Below are 6,918 nucleotides of genomic sequence, written 5' to 3' on the forward strand. Positions count from 1 at the left end.
GGAGCATGGTTTCAGCCTTCATGCGAACTCCGGATTACCGTTCCGGTGCTTTACCAACTAAGCTAGCCAGCCCTATGTTGGTGGCTCCCCATTTCGTCACTGTCCTTGTTCATGGGCGCTATAAACCCGTATGTATCATGTAGCCAGGATCACACCCAAGTCATAATGCTTAGCAACATTAGCAATGCTGCGAACCCGGGAAATAGCAAATGGGGATCACCCAGAGAGGATACGGCCTTTTATAACAAAATAAATTATCAATATTTATAGTCCACATAGGGAAACTGATTGGTGCATTATAATTTTGTTGTTTTAATTTGAATAAGGAGACTGACTGGGGTGGGGTTTCAACCTGCGCATCCGGACTGCCGTTCCGGAGCTAGAAACCATTCAGCGATTGTTTTTTTTTTTTACAGCCAAAGTATGTTGTTCAATATTAACAATGCATGAAAAGCCCACGGCCTCATATTCATAACCAACAATAACTTCATACTGATGAAATTCAGTCACGTATAAGAAATACAATATCCATGACGCATTACATATTAAAATTATTTCTAAATTAAAAATGTAACTTAAGGAACAATAGCGAATACATTTGTTTATGATAATGCACTATGAATATTTTTTTGGTTAATATAAAGCGAAAAAGCAGATTAAAATCTCTTGTTTGACTCAACAGATGTCTTATTTCTACGACGTCACACTTATTAAGCATATCCTTTTTTTTTAAACACGTTGCTAAATATATTTTTAACAATCAAATATGAAATGTGTTGAAGTTAAAGGTAATATACAACATTGGATTTTGCTGTAATTTTCAGAGTGGATGGATTCGGGGGTTAGTATTTTGTTAAGCAAATATCGTTCCGCTGACCTGTTTAAAGTCTGTGTTCATGGATTCCAGGGAAAACCCATTACAAAAACAAACTGCTGTCATTATGCTGGTTCCCTGACCCGACGAAACGGGGTATTTAATAGACATCAGATAATTATCAGGTCAGAGAACCAGACTAGCTGGCTTATGTCTTTTTAAGGGCATGCTACCGATTGCAATTGGGGAAGTATTTGAGGGCAGAAAAACGCGGTTTTTTTCCAACGATGGTTTGCCCCCGAACCATATTGGTTGGAAAATGATACAAAATTCCACTTTTCTTGAAAAAGGCAGCATACCAGGCGCAGCCAGATATTAGACTATCATTTACACACGGTCAAGTAAAATATTTCATAATAATTTGCTGGTTTCTTTCTTCTAATGTTTGCAAATGTTGTACATTACCTTTATATGCATGACAGCAGAAACTATTTTAAATCTCAACTACAGTCCTATATAAAGAGCTATGTGACACATTATTTAATTAATTTCATATCTATCATGAATTCAACCCTATCAGAACCCGGGCCACATTGGCCCGTTTTCGGCCACGTGATCAACTGCGGCGCACTTGGCAATCCAATATGGCCGCTATCGACTCGCTTTTTATCCTTTTTCTGCCAGATTTTCTTACTTTTGGGCACTTATTTGTTAAGTCGTGTATAAGGAAATCTAAATTAGTATAAATCCTCCCATCAATTTTCAATTGAAGCTCCAAACATTCAGTGTCGGTTACTGACTGAATAAATGTATTAATGGCGCAAGTACATGTATTACTTTTGCAAAATTTGAAAACATTTGAATGAAAACATGAAAAATATGTTTGACCAAAAATAGGCCAACCAACCTTTGTGGTATCCGTAGCGAAACCAAATCATAACACTTTTGAGTCGCCTACAAAAGAATTTTGTAGGACACATAGGTCTATAGAGTCCTTGAATTTATATTACATCATACACCCGTAATTATGACTGTAATGTATGTTTAAGTTTTGGTTATTTTGTTATTTTAATTACAGTAATTTCTCAAGTAGTCCCCCGAATTCCATTAAATAGTGACACTAGGATTTAATGCGTAGCAAAGATCAAGTTTGGACAATTTCAGGTCAAAGGCCATTGGCCAAAAAGGTAAACTGAGGTCAACAACGATGTAATTCACAAGATTATTTTTTGGGGCATACTCTGATTGAATTTGTTGAAACTTAGATGCGTGACCCTTGAGTAGGAATTGTGGAGAGCAAAGGTCACGCAGGGTCATTAGAGGTCAATGTGCACACTCACCTAAACTTTTCTTTGCCTCAACAATTTGATGGATTTGGATGTGACTTGGATAGAAGTGATCCTTTGGTTGAAAGGCAAAGTAGGACATTTTAAGGTCAAAGTGATCATTTGGTTGGGGTAAGGGATCATGATGAGAGAAAAAAAAAGGCAACACATGTGATGCCTAGATAGCCTTCATTGTCTAGAATGACGATACCCAACTAGCAATCGTTTGAAAAATTTGAAAATATGTAAATTACCATGCATAAATAGTCCAAATAGCCCAGTTCTGACAGGGTTGATGATCAATGCTCACAATACAATCTACAACAATGACACTCAATTAAACTGAATAATTAAGAAATACGTTTTTACAATGAGCGATGTTTCAAAACGCCGGCTTCTTGTCCCGCAGCCGTGTATTGTTCTTATCGCCAACCAAAGTGTGATGGAGCAGTTATATTCTTGTGGTTTAAAAGGGCCTTGCCGCCGAATAATAGCCCAAGCCGAAGGCGAGGTGTATATTAGGCGATCAGGCCTCTAGCCAGTCAACTGCTCATCGATCTCATCAATCAAAGATCACACAAAGGCGAACAGTTGACAACGATATACTTTTTTTCTTCAAGCCGCTTACATACTTTCTTTTATATCACATATCATAATTTTCCTGCTAAATCAATACCGTACGATGATTCACAGTAAGTGTGAAAATTTCAAAACGAAGTCGAATTAAACTACGCTGCAATGTGAACAACAATAAATTGATATAATATTAATTAATTAAATGTATATAATAAATATACTGATACTGATAAAGCCATACGCAAATTTAACCATAATAGAGCTGTCCGTTCTCAGACGTCGGAGTGAAGATTCCCTCTCACATTTTAGATTTTGGAAATTGAAGATTTTCTTTGAAAATAAAGGTTAAAATTTAGAACGTCTGCCATGTTCTAGTTCAATCGAACCTTAGTTATGTAAATAATTTAAATGTGTTTTCGTCTATGGTAAAGGATTTTTTTCCAAAGCACGGTCAAAGAAAAGCTTGACCTTTTTGCTTTTATGCCAAAGCTGGGTCGAAATATGGCACTACGCAAGAACATTTCAAAATTCGGAGAAAAAAATGGTGCTAAAACGTACGGTAGGCCACGAGCAATTATGGTTTGATACTGAATACGTGTGAGGTAATGCTATTAGAACAGGGGACAAAATCCTTCAGCTCTCTTAGGGTTAATATTGGTAATTGATATATCATGATATTATACATCAAATACATTGAATCTATATGCAATACTTTCACCAAAAACACAATTATCCACAATAACAATTGATATTTTACGAATTATATATACAAAGTTAAAAAGCTTCATGCTCTTTTAATATTTACCACGTAACCATGGGCGTAAATCCCGGGTGGGCGATGTGGAGGGTACACCCTCCCCCATTTTTGAACCAGGGGATAAGGCATGGAATCACCCCTCCCCATGGATTTTCGTGAGAAATGAAATTACAATGCTGTTGTTATCTTGTAATTTATAACTATCCCATTTGACCCCACTTATGATATAGTTTTAAAAGGCAAAGAACAGTACAGAAGCTTTAAGCGCACTGTTTTTTGTGTATGGTTTTCGGACGTAGGCTCGCAAATTTGCATTACATGTACCCTTGTATCATAAATAGCTCCACTAAGTGTCATGTGGTGTCCAGCCCAGCCCCCCCCCCCTCCTCTTCTCCCCCACCCGCACACTTTTTGAATTTCCACGGCCGGGTTGATGATTTTGCGGTTTGATCAGCCCCCCCCCCCCTCGCCGACCGGAATTTACGCCACTACACATGACCGTTTCAAGTAATATAACGCAAACATAGGTTTTCCTGGCCAGTTAAAAAAAAAAAAAATCCATTTAACACGAGGCCAATGCAAATTCGTTTTACAACGCATGTTCCCTTATGGGCATTCGAACCAAAACATATATCGATTTCGTTATTTGAGCAGTTTTTCGATAAATAAGTTCATTAAAACTCAAATAATCGTTTCTTTCATTCAAATTCGTCGAAAGACCTAGAAAGTGGTTGATGAAGATTTCGATTTCTACATTGTTGACATGTATGCATTCAAATTTGTTTTTGTGGTATGCGCTTTCTGATTTGTATTCGTCTATAAAGGTAACAAAAGCAACATTATTTTGTTTTCATGTTATAACGATAACCCTATTTCTGCAAACTTTTGTTAACTTTTAATTTGAAATTGTCAAAATAATCATGAACAGCAATAACGAAAAATGAGCCGCACCCTTACATACAATCACGAGCAAAAACATAAAAGAAAATGCTGCCTTGATTTTATATGACTAAAGAGACAGGCATAGGCACTAATAACAGATTAATGATGCAAATGAATTATTCAATCCAAGACAATAATTATGGAACAAGAATATCATTCAGAACAACTTATAGTGAAAGAAAGATAGCAATACCTATACTCCACTAATCCACATCACTATAGAAAGACTAAAACGAACATGAATGGCAAAACCAAAAACCAAATTTAACTCTACTATGTATCCAAAAACAAAACCCCAGTATTGACAAAATCGAGAAAATAATCTGCACTAATCTGAATGCGTGTTGATGAAAATTTTGTTAATTAATCGGTTACACAAAATACTCCAGACGCTATGCCTGTAAAAACAATACGAATGTAATATGATTGCCAGTCTTTACATATCCAATGGCAATGACCCAGCACTGTAGAGGAGGGTCTAACGGCCGATGTCAATACGCCCCGTGACCGTGTTACGATCGAGGTCCTCCCTAGAATATTTTGAATTCGATAGTTTAGTTAGAGAGAATTTGGAAACAAAAGTTCATTGGTGAACCCGTGGTTAATGGTTAACCTAGGCTGTTACCTGACTTAATCTGCGTTCACTAATTTCTAGATCATAGTTGGGTTAGATTGAGAAAAGCTGGATGTGAGAATGTTTGTTTCCCATTCAGATGAAATTAACTCTCCTTGCTCTTAAACAGATGAATTTCGTTGTCACTTTGCATGTTTGAATTTACGGCAAAAGGGTTCTAGTTGCAAGTATATTTGTACCTGGTCCAAATTAACAGCCTTACATTATCGTTTCTAAAAGAGGGTTGGGAACCAGTCTACCCTTGGAGTACGGAAGTATTGTTGGGCGGCAAATAGTTTGATTTTTTAAAGACATTGGGGGCCATTCCACATTTTCGATGTTTTTAAATTTCGAAATTTTTCTTCGAAAATGTGGGTGGATGGGTCAAATTAATTGATTGAAATTATTAAAAATGGAAATTAACTTCTTCTTTTTTTCAATTAAAATGATAGAAAATGGAAAAACAAAAGCTCTTATGACTTGCCAATTCAACTCCCTGCGTTCCGATTCGTAATATGTTAACGTTTTTGCCCGTACCGTACGGCCGGGAACAGTATGCATCTGGTAGTACCGTGTACAATGTACCGTATATTGTGTATACGTCCATCAGAGCACCATATGCATGGGGACCAGTGAAATATAGACTTAAAAGCATGCGTAAAATCAGTGCGCCGTGCAAATAAGCGGGATACCAGGTTCATTTGTCTTAATACACGCCACCAGCGTCGGTTACCGATTGCGACAATGAAATAAACCGACTTGTGTTCAAGACTACATAGGCAACCTGCGTGGTATTGGCATCTGTGTGCAATGAACATAGCAGCGCCGACGCGTCTGGAAAGCGCGAGATAAGAGTTTATTATTTCTTTATCCAAAACGCCTGAAATTTCTGAATAAAATTCATGAATAATGGGAGTCATTACACCTCTTTACGCCAAGACAATATAGGCATTTTTATTTAAAGCCAGTTGATACTTATTATCACCGTTTAGAATGGACAAGTTCAACGTGTTTCCAGGCGGATTTCCATAGTATGGGAATGCCAGTGTGCCGTGTTGTTAGTCAGGTGCCGTGTATACGGACCGCAGCCGAATGTCCGCCGTCATTGAACTTGACATTTCTTATGTTTTTTTATTGAATGGAAAATCAAAATTTTAGGATCGAAAATCGGGGTGGGTGGATGGGTTAAAACATTTCCACACAAAAAATTTAAATCGAAATTTAATTGTCTCTTGGACGATTTTTATTTTTATCGCTATCTCGAAGTGGATCTGTTGTATTTCGAGAAAAAAAAAAGGCAATTATAGAAGATATTTTTTTGGGGGGGATGAAACTGAAAAATATCATGAATAGTTCATTGTTAATTTTAGTTCATTTCAAAACCCAAGTGAAACAATGAGCATCCTTTTTGCCGTCACTGGTAATATTTCTTATATGTCGCCATCGTGTGTGATTTTTTTTATACCGCCTCCTCCCAGCCCACTCCTTTCAACTATTTTCCTAAACGAAAAACCCCAGTACATTTTTTAGACAAGGGCGTCTTTCTTTGTTGCCCAAATTAATCCAAACTGAGGTCTAGCGCCCCCTCTACCCCCCCCCCCCCCCCCCCCCCCCAGTTTCATTGGTGTCTTTCAATATGGATCCTTTCGATCACCGGTTAAGGTCTGCGTCGTGTCATCATTTCACACCCTTTTAGAGAGACCTGTTTACCCTTCCAGGTGACCCACTGTATCCCCATGTAATCATCGACTGTTGCGTTGTTGTAGTACAAGCCGTTCAGGTTGCTCTTGAAGTACGTGCTGTGGCTACCGCAGTAGGAGTACCACCAGCCTCCGTGGAATTTCTCAGCGCAGTTTTCCCCGTAGGTGTAGTCATGGTCTTTATCTGGAGT

This window comes from Patiria miniata, unplaced genomic scaffold (assembly GCF_015706575.1).
Source record: "Patiria miniata isolate m_02_andy unplaced genomic scaffold, ASM1570657v1 HiC_scaffold_3, whole genome shotgun sequence".
NCBI lineage: Eukaryota > Metazoa > Echinodermata > Asteroidea > Valvatida > Asterinidae > Patiria > Patiria miniata.